Source organism: Tachypleus tridentatus, chromosome 13 (genome assembly GCF_004210375.1).
Source record: "Tachypleus tridentatus isolate NWPU-2018 chromosome 13, ASM421037v1, whole genome shotgun sequence".
In the NCBI taxonomy this organism is placed as follows: Eukaryota; Metazoa; Arthropoda; class Merostomata; order Xiphosura; family Limulidae; genus Tachypleus; species Tachypleus tridentatus.
The window spans coordinates 92177060-92193557 of NC_134837.1; the positions used below are offsets into that span (position 1 = coordinate 92177060).

The following is a 16498-nucleotide window of genomic DNA, read 5'->3' on the forward strand; positions in this document are numbered from 1 at the left end:
TAAACAATTTTGTGTTACATGCATTATCATGTATACTCATGCACAGAAATATATATATCCAAAATGCAATTTATTATGAGGAAAGGAAGCCGTGTAGTTTAGTGTTATAAATTATCTTACCTCTTTGGTTTGTTTAAATTTCACGCAGCGCGCTAGTCGTCCTCCCTCTAGAAAAAAACAACAATTAGTCAATACCATCCGCCGCCAGCTCTTAAGTTACTTTTTTAGCAACGAACAGTAAGATTGACCTTCACATTATACCTTTCGGTGTGATGGATATTCAAACCTGCGAGTTTCGCATTGCGAGGCTAGCGCCTTAGCCACCAGGCCATTCATTCGTATTCGGCAATTTTATTTTACTTTAAGTTACATATTTCATTTCTAAGTTTAAAAACACACAAACTAATGCAACCTTAAACAGAATAAACAATATGTCACACGTTTAATTTATTTTTATTATTTTATTTATCTTCAACATTTATTCTTTAAAATTGCTCAAGATAATTAGGAACATTGTACCATAATATTATTTCTTTTTGTAATTAGTTTAATTACTTTCTACGCCCCACGCTAGTAATAGCATTAATCTTTAAAACAAAAATGTATTACCTGTCTACTTTGGGAGTGCACTGTTTTTATTTTATTTTTTGTTGTTGTTTTTGTGACGGATCTCACTCTTCAAAGTGTTGATGGAACGGTCGGCTACCGGTCCTAGTTACAGATCTGCCTAGGAAAATCACTTATTTAACCTATTAATATTTGCTTTATTTTTACTCAACCTTTTACCTTAACAGTTGTGGGTACTCATAAAATATTATTGATAATAATGATTTATAAACCATAATACTGTTATATCTAGAAACGAAAATCACTATTTCGGCCCATCACTCCTTGCTTATCACAGATATTACAGTGTAATTAGTTTACAGTTTTACATGTGGACTTGCAAACAACACTGCTACATATTTGTAATGATACCTCTGCACCTTGCCCATAATTTTAGTGCTTATAATTGATATAAATACTGCTGTCAGCTTTCTGCAAAATCTTACTGGTCTAGACATGGGGCATAGAATCTGATAGTGGTACTTTTGTCTTATGGTCCTTGCGTATTCACTTTTACCAGATAGCGTACGTAGCGATTTTATGGTACTCACCTGGCTTTCAATGAGAAAACTCTTTACCGACTCTAAATTTATGGTAGGTATAGGAGAATATCATTGTTTATTAAAAAAAAAAAAAAGTCTATTTATGACCATAAAAAATAACCATATCTCTTGCACTGTGAAGCTTATTTACTTTTTTTTTTCTTACTGCGATCGTTTATTTTTCGGCGACTACCCACGTGGAGATGTGCCTGACGTGATAGGGGAATGAGGTAGTTAGACTTAGGGAGGATAACAGGAGGACTGAGCGATTGACATGCGTTCGTCTTACTTGTCGGCACACTGAGTGAAGTTCAGAGAAAGAAACGTTGTCAGAATGCCGAAAGGTTTAAGTTATCATCATTATAAGAAACTCGTTGCCGGTTCTTTTTTGTCACTGCGTTCTCAAGTCAGGTTTCATCTGTCACTCGATGTGTGTGAAACTTCGACCCCAAAGTCTGAAAATTTAGTGGTTCGTGGCAATGGACATTTTACTGACCCAATGATTTGTCGCCAATTTAATGATTTATATAGCTGCTTGAGGCATATCCTTAAATTCCACACGTAGATAAAAAAGAACAAAAGAAAAAAACGTAGATTTTGCGAAGGGCTGTTTTATATATGGCAGAGAGAAAGCACATATAACATGACACGTTTCATAAACGCTCTGTTTTGATTATAAATACTTGAGTGGTGAATAATTGTATTAAATTAAATTAAAGTACTCATAATAAAATTGGTAACAACTGTTCTTAAAGCACTTCTTTAATTTGTAAAACTTCCTAATTGAGGTTAGGATATGTTATTTTCGCAGAAAGCACATTTATTAACGTTATTGTTTAAAGTTATAATATATCTGAAATGACATAGCTGGGTGTTTATAGCAATAATAAAATAGACAACATATTTATCTCTTCTTGCTTCACTTTTATTTACCTCATTCTCAGTTCATCACATCCCCCGCTGGGACAGCGGTAAGTCTTTGGATTGACAACCCCAAAATCAGGGGTTTGATTCATCTTGGTAGACACAGCAGATAGCCCAAAATGGCTTTACTATATGAGAAACGCACACAAACACACAGTCCATCACTTGAGATAATTAATAAATACACCTTGGGTTAACCAATATAGAGGACGTATAAGAATGCTTTGTTTGTTTGTTTGTTTTTGGAATTTCGTGCAAAACCACACGAGGGCTATCTGCGCTAGCCGTCCATAATTTAGCAGTGTCAGACTAGGGGGAAGACTAGAGAGAAGGCAGCTAGTCATCACCACCCATCGCTAACTCTTGGGCTACTCTTTTACCAACGAATAGTGGGATTGGCCGTCACATTATAACTCCCCCATGGCTGAAAGGGCGAGCATGTTTGGTGTGACAGGGGTTTGAGCTCGCGACCTTCAGATTACGAACCGAGTAGATATAAGAACAGCGAGGCGTAACACAAAGAGTATTAGATATAAAAGGAAAACAAAACTTTGGAACAGTAAGTCATTCGTTAACTAATTAATGGGTGTTATATTTAAACTAATTAGAGCTTATAGCACCCCGAACAATAAATTTTACATGAGTTAAAGACAGAATTTCTGGTGATATAGGTCTCTGGTCGATCATCTAATTAAATGAATCACCTATCAATGAATCAAATGTATCATTTGGTTGAAGGAAAATAAAGATAGTTTTCATTCAAAGGACGCATGTAACAAGGGAACTTATAAACATTGATTCATACCTGCAGAGACTGTGAAGTGAAATTTATTGCACTTTATATTGTACAATAAAAAGTACAGATAGAATTTCGCGTGTCAAGAAGATATGCATTCTTCTCCTCTCTAAAACCTTAAATTTTTTTCGTACGTGATCTCCACCCCCATGTCTTCCCGCCATTGGGCAGGGCTCAAAATAATTTTCTGACATCTTAATTTCAACTCCCCACCCCAATCAGAAACTTGTCTATACGCCTACGCGTAAAAAAATAATTTTGAAATTTTTGAAATAATTCATTATCTTTAGATTAAATTCCACTCAAGTGTGACTACAAAAATTAGGGTTTATACGTAACTATCCACGTTTTTGTAATGGATTTTAAAAGCATAAGAAAAATTATAGAATAATTGTATATACATATATCGACATTTGATATACAACACTTTGTATGTGAGTGAATACATTGATTTTGTTTGTTTGTTTATTTGATCGTAATTAATCACCAAATTACACAATGGATTACCTTTGCTGTGTCCGCCGCAAGAATAGAAACTAGGTTTCTAGCATTATACAGTCGTCGCCAAAATATTTGCTTACTGTTCTTACTTACTAGGCGTATTCCTCTTAATTCCAGCTCGAATATAGGGCCACGACTGTTCCACGCCATCAGAACCGACATTGGGCCCACCTCCTCAGGTGATGTCATGAGAGTCCAGCGTCCCTGATTTCCTCGTCAAAAGATCTACTCCAGGTTATTTTTTTACCTTCCCACTCTTTCTTTTGCCTGTAGGTTCCATTTCAGCACATGTCTTCTCACATTGCTATGAGGCTTCCTCAGTGTGTGGCCAATCCAGCCCTATTGTCTCTTCGCAATTTCTTACTGAACAGGCATATGAGATGTCTGCTCTTACAGATCAGCATTAGAGATGACACTAGGTCATCTAATTTGCAATATGTTGCGAAGACACTTATTAACGAAAGTCTGAATATTGACTGTAATGGTCTTGGTGACTTGCCATGTCGCTCAGCCATAAAGTAGGATTGATTTCATATTGGTACTGAACACTCTGATCTTCATCTTCTGGAAAAGAAATGATGAGGTTCATATAACTCGGAGAGGTCTGAAAGCGAATCTAGTTTTGTTGATTCTTAAACTCACAACAGGACCCAACGCAGTTCAAGAGAGATAGTATAGAAGAAGTTGAGAAGTTTGTGTACCTTGGAAGTGTCATCTCAAAGGACAAAGGGACAGAAAAATACGTGCTACATGTGTGACAGTGGACATAGGAAATTCATAAGATCGAAATATTCCACCGTATGCCTATCTTTGTGTTGTCGGTAGTGTGCCTCATCAAGCAGTAAATCACAATTGCACAATCAAGAAAATCATTGGCAAAAGCAAGCATTCGGGTCTGACACTGGTCTGAGCTGTAAAGTGCTCTGAGAGTTGAATTACTGTTTTACGTTGATGTTACTGTTTACATGAATCGAGTAGTTAGTTACTGAGTAAATACCTGAGTAGTGACATAGAAGGTACCGTATGATCGGACAAACATGTACGAATTGTTATTATGGTTTGTATAAGTTGTTTGAACATATGTACGTCAAAACACATACACACACATATCTGCTTTGTATAAACGAGTATGCTTTTGGCATAATCATTTTCGAAATAGATTAACGTTTTCTTCAGACAAATTCTCTGTGCTTGGTTATAGGCGTCAAATTATTCGCCCGTCCAGAAAAGATTTGGAGCAAACTGACATTGCGAGATCAGTAGGGTACCCTCAGTCTACTGTATCCAGAACTCTGAAATATCATCGGACTACAAAAAAGTTGTTTCAGAAAAGACCACTGGTAGATACCGAAAAACTACTGCTCGATATAACCGTGTTTTGATCAGGTTAACACATCAAAGTCGAAAGAAGTCTTGTAATGTATCACAACAGAAATGGCATGAACGCGTTCATTCCAGGGTTCTCAGAAGAACAGTGAATAGAATAATTATAAAATTGTTATTTTACAAGAAGGGCTGTTTGTTAAACGATATTAACCAGAATTTATCGCCGTCACCGCATTATTTGGATAAGACATCAGATGTGCCTCCTACTGGCATCACATGGATACGATATTCCTACGATATGCTAGGGTAGGTTTTGCAATAATTTTGTTTTTCAGAATGGCAATTTTATTGCACAGGTGCACTTATTGCACAGGATTATCTCGACCAGAGGAATATTACAAGATTGTCATTCATAGAGAAATTTTGGGCACAAATGAGCGAGAAAACTACTATCCATGACCCTAAATTGGTTATTGTATCTGAGTTGCAGTGACTTTTAGTGGAAAGTTGGGAATAAATTACCGTAAATTACATCAGTAACCTTATCGACAGCATGCCAGGTTGCCTTGCGAATGTTTAATGCGAAATAATATAAGGTTACAGACATTATATGTAATAATTTACCATAGTAATTTTTGAGATAAGCGAAATACGGAATTACGAATCTTTTTACAGGTGTCTGATAAAATTGTTTAGTCTTCTAATAAATCGTTCATTGTCTCTATAGAACCTGTCTGTTATACAACTTACATATTTAGATGTTTAATATAACATGTATTTTTCAGTTTGACAGCTCTAAGTTTATTTGTTTCATTTTAATAATAATGATCTCATTTGTTATAAAATATGTAAACATTTTGACCAAGACTATAAATCTGTTCCCATAGGTGCAGGCGAATAAAATTTGTAAGATGTTTTGGTGTTATTTGTGCTATTCAGTATAAAACAAAATAAAGAGATAATAGTCATTAGCAACATCACTTGAAATTGTTTTAGGCAAGATTAGAGTAAATTAATTTATGATACGTTTTTTTCCTTTTTCCTGTTGGTTAGATTTAGGTTCACCGGCAGTACCAAGCGTTAGACGCATGTACACCGATTCGATTTTATTACTCATCAAGGTCTCCATCAGCCTACCGTCAAATTGAAATTGTTTTAGGCGAGATTAAAGTAAATTAATCTACGGTACTTTGAACGTAGTCAAATACATCAATCTAAAATGTTTCAACGCTTGAGTCTAAAACTATAATCTCAAATCGGTCAACAGCTAACGTAGCTATGAGCTAAAAGTTTGTACTTGAAACACTCAGAGCTATGCTTTGAGCGCTATACCAATCTAATAATAACGTTTACATTAAAAGCGGTTTATTATCATTATTTTAATTGTTTTGTTAACGAATTCTGTCTTCGGAATGTTACTGGAAACTTTCATGATAAGTGTTTCAAGTTTTCACTGTAACTTTAGCATGTTTTCCGGTTATGTTATGTAATAGTGGCAGTTTTACTTCTGAAGGACTGTTATCGATTGAGTAGATATTTTAATACAGCTCAAAATCGTGCTCTAGATTACTTGATAAATCATTATCGATGCTAGTTTTTCACCAATTTTCCAAAATCCGACAGAATCCAGGATCTTTGTTTTGCTCGGCTTTATGAACACAATATAGCTTACCTTTCTGTTGATTTACACACAGCTTTAACTGCATATTATTGTAGATTTTACTAAATTATTACTTGTTCATTATAACTAAAAATATTTTTTGCTTAAAAATAACATTGGTAATAACATTTTTCAAAAGCATTATTTATTCATTTTTATGGCAAATTTCATTGAATAAACTTGTGGTAACGGAAATTATATTTTTACTGTACACTAAATTATAATAATAAAACATTCAATCGCTCAGCATCGTTTTAAACGTCAAGCGATGACACTAAATTATTGATCAAGTAAATGCTTATCTTAATAAGTGACAAAGCAGTAAGCCTATGGACTTACAACGCTAGAAACTTGGTTTTGATACCTGTGGTGAGAGAAAACACAGACAGCCCCTTGTGTAGCTTTACGCTTAACTTCAAACAAACCACACTGTGCGAGAGAATCTAACAAAAACAAGCAAAATTGTATTTCCTTTAAGCAAAGACATTACTCTGTTTTTATTAGTATAAAATTATCTGCTAGCCGTTAATAATTAATGAAGATAACAGTTAAGGAAAACTGTTAGGGTGTGGTTTGTTTTGAATTTCGCGTAAAGCTACACGAGGGTGATCTGCGCTAGTCGTTCCTAATTTGCAGTGTTAAACTAGAGGGATGCACTTGATCAACAGCACCCACCGCAAACTACTGGGCTACTCTTTTACCAACGGCTGAAAGGGCGAGCATGTTTGGTGTGACGGGGATTCGAACCTGTTACCCTCGGATTAGGCGTTGAGTGCCTTAGCCAAGTGGCCATGCCCAGCCAACTGTTATGTGATAATGTCCATTGACAAATTTCATAATAATTTGTACTTTTATTATTTTAAAGGCTTTTGTTTGTTCGCTTGTAGTTTATGTACAAAAGCTTCACATTGGGCTATCTGTGCTCTGCCTACTACAGTTATCGAAACCCAGTTTGTAGTGATGCAAGTTAGCAGACATGTGAGTGTGCCACTGGTGTGCTTCTTAAGATTATATACAGTTATATAAAATATATTTTCGAATTTTTAACCTGAGTATTTCTTTTTGCGAAAGGATTTACAATAGCTGAACAGTGTCTTTATATTCTGTTGCCTGTAATTTCACGTTTTTGAGAGACGAAAAAAAATCACTACAAGTTAATTAATTTTACAACGTTGAGAGCCTTATTGAAAGCAAAATCTTAGGTCGTAAGTGAGCAATACTGTTTTGTTACAATCTGTGTTCACCTATGTGCTTCCTTAGTATAGTTTTGAAGAAATAAAAAGTCGAAAATGGACACGTTTATAACCCACGACTCTTCTCACTCAGGAAATGGTTTAACATATTGTGAGATGAATGATACGGAGCTCAATTTGGACTTCTTTGTTTATTCATGACGGAATTTGGTGGGACTCGTATGTCATGCCAATTAGATTGTTACACCCGTAATCAGTTTATTGCCACTTTTTGATTGGGAGTACCAGTTTTAACTACTTTAGTTAAATAAGTATGTGTATATATATATAGATAGATAGATAGATGCACATGTATAAAGAGATCGAAAAAATTAAATACTTTCAATGTTCTTAGCGCTGATAACATAAACTTGTGGCAAACCCGGCAAACTTGTGATAAACAAAATATTTCACAAAAATACAGATAAGACTTGCGGAAATGACCTCATTCTATTCACGATTTTTCATCTTCTTTGTTTCTTGAAGAAACTAACATGGCACGGTTCTCATGTTTAAAAAGTAAGTGAAACAAACAATACAGGTTGATTTTCCTAAACTGTATGTTAACCACTGCGGTACACGTCTTGCTACCAAAGGACTATCTTCTGTCAGCTAGTGTGACCTTGAATTTGTTGTTGGTATGCAACAGCTTTTGTAGAAACCTTGTAAATTCCCTCCTGTGGTGTTATTCCGGTTTACTCTCCTCGTGCTCTTGACAACAACCTACTACCTGGAATGTGTCAGGTTTCTTGGTCTACTTCCAAAGTATTACTCTGTCGTATAGTTTAAGAATGAAAAAAAAAGGAAAATCAGCGACGAAAGTGTACAGATACAAACATCTTCAAGGTTAAAAGAAAATCAAAATGATTTGTGGTTGAATCATTTGATTCATCAACTTTTTTATTTTTCTGTTTCTTGGCCAATTTACGTTTATCAGTAAACCTTTTAATATTTGTTTTGTAAAAGAAACTCACAATTCAGGGAACTTTAGTTGGTTCTGTAATGAACACTTTACAATCGAACATTTAATTAACGAACACAAGTCGTAAATACAAATATATATTTACATAAGAAAAACCTTCTTCAGACCTCCCAATGCTTTAGCGTTAAGTTTATAAGCTTATAACCCTGAAAATCTTATTTCGATAACAATTGTCGACACAGCACAGAGAACCTATTGTGTAGTTTTGTACTTAACAGCAAACAAACAAGAAACCCACTTTCCAGTATAAACTAAAGAGTTTTCCTCTTTAAAATTATGAAAAACAGGGCTAGATATTTTTCTCACTTATATGTAGATACGTATATGTCGCGAGAAAACACATAATAAAAAAAAAACACTCGCAAGACATTAATAAAGAATGAAAAAGAAAAGAATTCGAAATTGGTTAAAGACGCATCTATAACAAAAGCTTTATTACTTGCGACGTTTCGGGCAGAAACCCTTCGTCAGGCAGTTTGAACCGTGTTACCTATGTCACTTGGTTGAAATTCATTAGATTCTGAATACGTCAATAATCACATAGTGGTTTGGTGTAGTTCAAGATATTTCAATATACAGGTTTTAATGAAAGAGTTCGCACACGACTTCATAAACAAAAGGTGCAACGAATTTCAAAATAGACTCATAATTCAAGCGCTTGCACAATGTTATTAAGGATCTCTTTAAATAGAAAAGAAGTTAACAACGGGTAATAAGACATCTCAGACAGTATGATTTCATCTTATATTAGTTTAAACACGTCTCGAACTGACGATCTGCACTAAAAGTACGAAATGCCGTTTCAAAAGTAGCAGGTATTAAAGCTCATTGCAATACTTAAATATAAATTGTTGAGAAAAAAATATTAAGTTCGAAATAATTACGTTTCTTCATAAGGATTCGCCACTTTTATACAATTTTCAGTTTGAATATTTGTTGTTCTTGGGCTACGATAAACCGAACAGATGTTTTAATAATTTCCAAGTAAACAACGTTTTTCGAATATATTTTACTGTATTATTTTTATTTCTAAGGGAAAAATTTAGATATTATTTAAATAAAAAAAACTGTAGTACAGTTTGGAAGTGGAAATTGCTTGACAATAATAAGTGATATTAATTTTACAGATATGTATTTATATACGGTACTTTGAAATGACACTAAAAAGGAGTTATCTTCTAAAAAATCATAAAAGTACCTAAAAACTATTTTTCCTTGTTTTAGCTCAGCGGCAAGTAAGTCAAAAATCTTATAACGGTGAAAAATCGTTTTTCGATTAGCGCAGCGCACACAAAACAGCGATAACCATTGTGTAGTTTTGTACCTAATAACAAACACTGTTTTTGTGAGCATGTAGCTGGTGTCATAATTGTGTTGTATGTAATGCAATTAGTATAAATTTTAAGAGCGTAATAAATATGTCTAAAAAATGTATGTTATAGAAATATTGTTTAACACTTTTGCTTCCGCGTCGCTCATATACCAGTGATGGACCATATGTTGTTAAATCCGTGGCACGCAGTTGTGATTCACAGTACTTGTAAGGGACTATTTGAGTCTAGTTCGTAAGGCTTATTCTTAAGCTTTTGATATGGTTTTAAAATAATGTTTAAGCAGTAAAAACTTACTTGTATTCGCATGTATTACATCACAGTACAAAACTGATTAAATGCGTATGTATTCGAATTCATAACGACAAGAAACCCATTTGAAGTGAAAATGTAATCCAAAATAAATTAAAATATTTTATTTTAATTAAAGTTTTAATACCTATACCAGCCGTCTTTAAAAAACATTCAAATTGTAAATCCTTGTGGAAAACAATTTTTTTTTCATTTCCCAACTGGGTCATTTATTACAAAAATAAAATATATCTTTTGTTAGAACAAAAAGAATGTGAGTGACATGGTCCTGGAAGTAAATGGACTTTCATAAAGGGCCCAAGTCACTCGATTTTTGAAATTAACAAAACCATATTTCTTAAATAACCTTAAATCCGCCCAAAAAATTGTTATTCAGTATAACAAAATGAAGTTAGGCCCCAGTGAAATTCCACAAGCGTGACCTTGGGAGCGAATGTGTTTAAAAAACTTTCAGGTGTTAGGTAATCACTCATTTTGGATATCTCTCTACTGGTTTCTCAAAACTGTGTAAATAATGTATAACTCTTAACGTAAAAACACATAATATTCCGCCATGCTCAACTTCAACAATTAAGTAGATAACTACGATGTTAGTATTTTTTTTATAAATAAAAAACTACCCGATGATGCGTAGAACAAGAAATCTCTAAGTTAGAAAATCCTATATGTGTTCTATAGTTAAAATATATCTATATTTATGACGTCAAACACATTTTGCAAATGGAAAGATTTTTAAATTATCCATTTTTAGAGTACGATTCTGATACTGACTGTTATATAAATGTACATAGTTGTGCTAGCGTTAATCTATGCAGGTCGCTTGTTTTTCTTAATACTAAATATTCATTTTAATATATAACACCTGGCTCTCAAACACTCTTAAACCAATAGAGTAATCATAAACGGTACCTTATACGTACAAAAACTATAAAATGTTATGATAGCTTTAAAACAATGACATTAGTTTTATACACCAGGATTAGACAGAGACGTGATCATCCGAACGTAATCGAAAGAGCAAAATAAATACATTTTACTAATGTTCACAACTAATATTGTTTGAATGCAATTAAAAACAAAAGGTGAATTTTATATTCATTGTACAGACGACGTCAAAAACACTAGTCTTTAAAGCATAAGAAATCATCCATTCAGTTACAAGGTATGTCTGTGTGATAGCACCTGTAAGTGTTACTGTCATTTCATCCCAATGTTTTCCTCTCCACTGCTTTTATGGGCATATTTCAGACTATTTTATGGCCAGTCTCGGTTAGATTTCTCACGAAAGTCGAATGAAAATGAAAACAAGGGATAAGAAAGAAAAGTAGAAACCAAGCAATTAAAACAAAAGAGAGACAAAGAAAGTTAACGAGTTAGTAAAATACAGAGTTTTTCGAAGTACTTCTTACGCCTAATTTTATTGTACGACTTAGTGCTTTCTCGTGTAATCTTCTTTGTCAGTTATCAAGACGACTGGTTTGATTTTTTTGTTACACGAGAAAATAGTTATTTACCTAAAACCTTCGTGGTTTGTTATTATAGGAATTTTTTAAGTGTAAGGAATAACGTCAGATAATTTTGTTTTTATCGGATATAAGTAAGCGTAAATAAATATATAGTTTTTTTTATACGCAGTTGCTTGGTTTTGTTTTTTTACGTTCAGAGAAGAAAGGTTAATTACTTCACACACATCGCTTTTTTGCTTCTAAATTTCGATCTGTGAGTGTTTGGAATTAAGTAAAAACCAACATAATGGGTTATCTGTGCTCTGCGCAACACGGGTATTGAAACCCTTTTTGTAGTTGTGTGAGTCCGCAGATATAGCGTTGTGTCACTGAGGAACATCTTTTGATCTATCTGTATCTATCTCAAGTTTACCTAATTATTCTCGCATTCATTCTTGTGTTTTCCACGTTTCAGCCACTATAAAAGTGTTAATAAAAATAATTAAACAGTTATAAACAGATTATGTTTATTTTTCCATTTTTAAACCGAAACTTATAGCATAAATTTCAACAATATCAAGCTTGATCACATAAAAATATTCAATAATCTTATAGAGCGTGGAGTTTTTATATTCACATCTTAGAAAAATAATTGCAAGATTTAAATGACAACCGTTGTCTCTTTGTTCGTTTTGAAACAAAAAGCAATACAGTGCTCACTGCAAGTATCAAAATGTGATTTTTTTAGGTCAATAGACCCCAGATTTACAGCTGGGTCATCATAGACCTAATCCTTGTCACAATCATGATCCATTCCTATTCATTGTGTGTATTATTCTTTGATCTAACTATATTATACGTTGAATTAAACTTAAGTAAAGTTTCATTTTATAAATTGCGAATTATACTTTGTTTATAAACTTATTGTTATCTCTAACATTAGTTTCACTAAACCACATTTGCTGATGCAGTTTTACTAAGATATTTGCGAAATACCAGGATATTTTTAACTGTGATTCTTTTGCCAAAGCCGCAGCTTTCTTCAACATTCAACACTATTCTTGAATTATTCAAAGTTATGAAGGATTTATTTATCATGTAAAGAAAGACGCAGCCTGTATAACAAACTATAGACTAACCACAAGTTAAAGCAATTCCTTATGTTTTGTTTGGTGTCGTTTTCATTCTATACTAAAGCCTACCTAAAATACAGGGGCACGAATTGACTCTGTAGCAGAGATCTGAGTTTCGAACTCGGTTCTCCAGTTACGAAATCCAAAGTTCTGCCACAGAGCCAAATCACGTCTACAAAATATTTGTCATTTTAATCTAGCACAGATGGTGAATAGTAGGGTGCTGCTACCTTCCCTGTAGTCAGCTGTTCCAAATTAGTAACAGTGACAAGCAGTCTTGGTAGCTTTGCCATAAATACAAAATACAATTACATACTTGTTTTGTAATAAGTTTGGATTTGTAATCTCCCAATATCAGCTCACATTATAAGTTTGATTGTGTTACGATCTCACTACTGAATGACTGCGAATTCAATTTCTGTGTTGGGTGGACAACAGTGACTAGAAGCTGAGACATGTTGCTCATTTTTATCCAATATAATTAAAAAGCACTGTAATAACTGTGATATATAAATTGTAATTGTATTATCTTTACAATTATACAATAACTACATTGTAACAAGTATTGTATTTTTAACTCGTGCAGGAGGAATATCGAACAATAACATTTTAGATCTCTCTTTATATAAACAACATAAAGTCATACTAGTTTGATCTCTTTTCACCATTATTGAAATAGAAACATATAAATTCGACCTTAAACGATTCTTCTGTGATATTATCAGCATTACGATTTTGATAGTGTAGTACATGAATCTATTCTAAAGTAGATTACATCTAACGAAAATATAACCTAAAGAGAATACTAAAGCACCAAACAATTTATGTAGTAAGCACTGGAAGGAAAGGTAGCACTGAGTAGGCCTCGTCCAACATAATAGACTGAACGATTTACGACAGAAGAGAAACAAAGTGGAGGAAGTAAATGGGACGTATTGATGCTGTAATTAGGGAATGCACATCCCCGCCTACTCCCTAGTACCGCCTTACAAGTCCGGTTTAGTTCATCGGTGTCATTGCGTTTCTGTTCGTTTGGCTTATTTAACCTTTCACCCTGAGATCTACCTCTTTCTAAAAGTTTTGTTTATTGTGCTAGCTTGCTATAAAAGTGTAGCCTGCAGTCATAACAAGGTAAATAGATCTACGACTGTTTACTATCAAGGCAAGGTCATAAGTTTTAAAGAAGATAGAGTAAAGAAAATGGTACTTCAATAACTCGCACATTTATGTTTACTTCCATCCAGAGCAAGCAAGTAACAAAGAAATTACATAAATATCTTCCTGTCACAATTCCATTTAAGATGTTAATTCAGTAACAACATAGAAAGATATGTGACTAAATACAATGGTTATATTATATATAATTTAATTCAAGAGCAAATTTTCTGTGTTATCGCAAGAACATAAGATGTAACCCACTTTGAAATGCGTTATTGTAAAAAACATTCTATTGAAACACACTTTAGAAAAATAGAAATGTTTAAGAAGAGCATTCGTTTTATACTAAAAACGTGAATCCTTATGAAAAAGTGCATTTGGATCACAGTCTTTAAAACATGTTATACTTTGTATCAATAATAAACAATCTTATGTTAATAGAAGTACACAGTCCAACCTTTTTCCCGCTCTTTTTCTTTTTTTTAATTACAATTTAATTTACGCAAAACCAATATTCTATCTGTTGATAGTATGATAGACACTGATTACAATATCAGTAGTTAATCATAATTTTCTGCAATAAAAGGCTTAGAGAAAATAAACAACTTTTTTTTTAAAGTAGGGAAGAACATATGTGATTGGATCGTGTTTAGAAATGCCCAGCGTGTCAAACCGAATATTATCTTATTTTAGCAGTCCAGAGGAAAATCAGCTGAAACTAAACACTGTGATACAATGACAAAGAAAACAAACAATGTCAAGAAAATAGGAAAAAAAAACTTACACTACGAAGTATTTTCTAATGTTAAGTGGACATTTAATGTTCACAACGTTTCTGACTGAGACGTTATTTCTTTGCTAATTTCAAAGGTTTTTTTTTCATTTTCTTTCTTGTTTTCGTTTTAACAATCCTATTGTTTTACATTTAGTCATTTAATAATGAAGCCACAAAAATGATTATTCACTTTAAACTTGTTTACTGTTTTAAGACGATGAAATAACATTTGAAATTACTTGTGAACAGCAGAAATCTATAAAAATGCAATAGAAACGTTTTTTTTTCACTGTTTGATAATCTTTACAAACACACAATAACATCAACTTTTCCTTATCTTTTTGCGATTTTCTGGGGGAAAATATATACATATTCAGAGTTATGATAAGTAATGTGTGATTGAGACGCAACGCTACGTTTAACGTATTTCAACCTCAAAACCTGTGATAAGTAAATGACACACTCATCTTTTCTTATGTCTCTCATGGCATCATGACGAATTGTGTCCAGCTGCAAGTCAGGCTATCAAATGGAATATGCAGTGCTGTTCAAAAGAGCTTCTAGCTGTCAGTGTCTCGTAAAGAAAAGAATTGTTTGTTATGTTAGCATCACCGTTTGACACCCGCCGTTTAGTCGGTGAAAATAATTAGTTGAGCAGGGAGTTTTCATACTGTTTAGAACTGGAACAAGAAAAAAAAAGGTAGTAGCCTGCAGGTTTGTAGTCTTTCCAAGATACTGAATTTTGATAGATTATTTCTTTTTGGTAGGGTAGGAAAGAGAAGGGAAGGGTTTGTTTTTTGGAATTTCGCACAAAGCTACTCGAGGGCTATCTGTGCTAGCCGTCCCTAATTTAGCAGTGTAAGACTAGAGGGAAGGCAGCTAGTCATCACCACCCACCGCCAACTCTTGGGCTACTCTTTTACCAACGAATAGTGGGATTGACCGTCACTTTAAAACGCCCCCACGGCTGAAAGGGCGAGCATGTTTGGCGCGACGGGGATGCGAACCCGCGACCCTCAGATTACGAGTCGCATGCCTCAACACGCTTGGCCATGCCGGGCCGAGAAGGGAAGGGAAAACAGGTGACACGTTTTGTTCTTACTTGAGGATTGAGAGGAAAAGAATTATAACGTAATATAAAGGTCGTTTTATTGGTATATTATAGAAATAACATTCCATAATCTTTCACATTCTCTTACGTGTGCTTTACAAGTAGAACATCTCTTATATACGTAGTCCGTCGACTGTGTTCAGGAATTCAACCCCTACTTTTTAGATATATATATATATATATATATATTACACGTAAATTATGAGATATCCTTGTATCTTCAGAAACAATGTTAACTTGTTTTGCATACGTTTGAGTATTATGATGCTTTGATTCATTTCTATTTTATAAAGTTGCAGCACAATTCTTAAAGTATGAATCTCATTCAGCAAAATAAATTATCTAAATAAAATTATTATTTCAGTTGGATAATAACCAAACATAATATCTATACTGACTTGGCTGGAATTAATCGATTTCCTTTAGTTTCTAAAGATTTTCGATAAGTTAGAAATTTACACACAATAAAATCAAGTTTTTTTATTAACAGCTGCATTTCATTGTCAATAAGTATTCCAAGTTAGCGAAAAAATACTTTGTCATCCTGAAGAGTTTTCAGATAACTCAATAGAATACTCGTTTCACTTACAAAGATGTATTCAAAACAGTTCTGTTTTGTTACAACTATTACGACCAAGGAACTTAGTTTCATAAATTATGAGTT

At 33.6% G+C, this 16498-nt stretch overlaps 1 protein-coding gene across 1 annotated transcript in view; it reads left to right on the top strand.

Annotated features, from left to right (window-relative positions):
- Nucleotides 1-16498, top strand: part of LOC143236909 (cadherin-related tumor suppressor-like) — a 128950-nt gene that overhangs the window by 52413 nt on the left and 60039 nt on the right. The gene's annotated exons all lie outside the window — the stretch shown is intronic.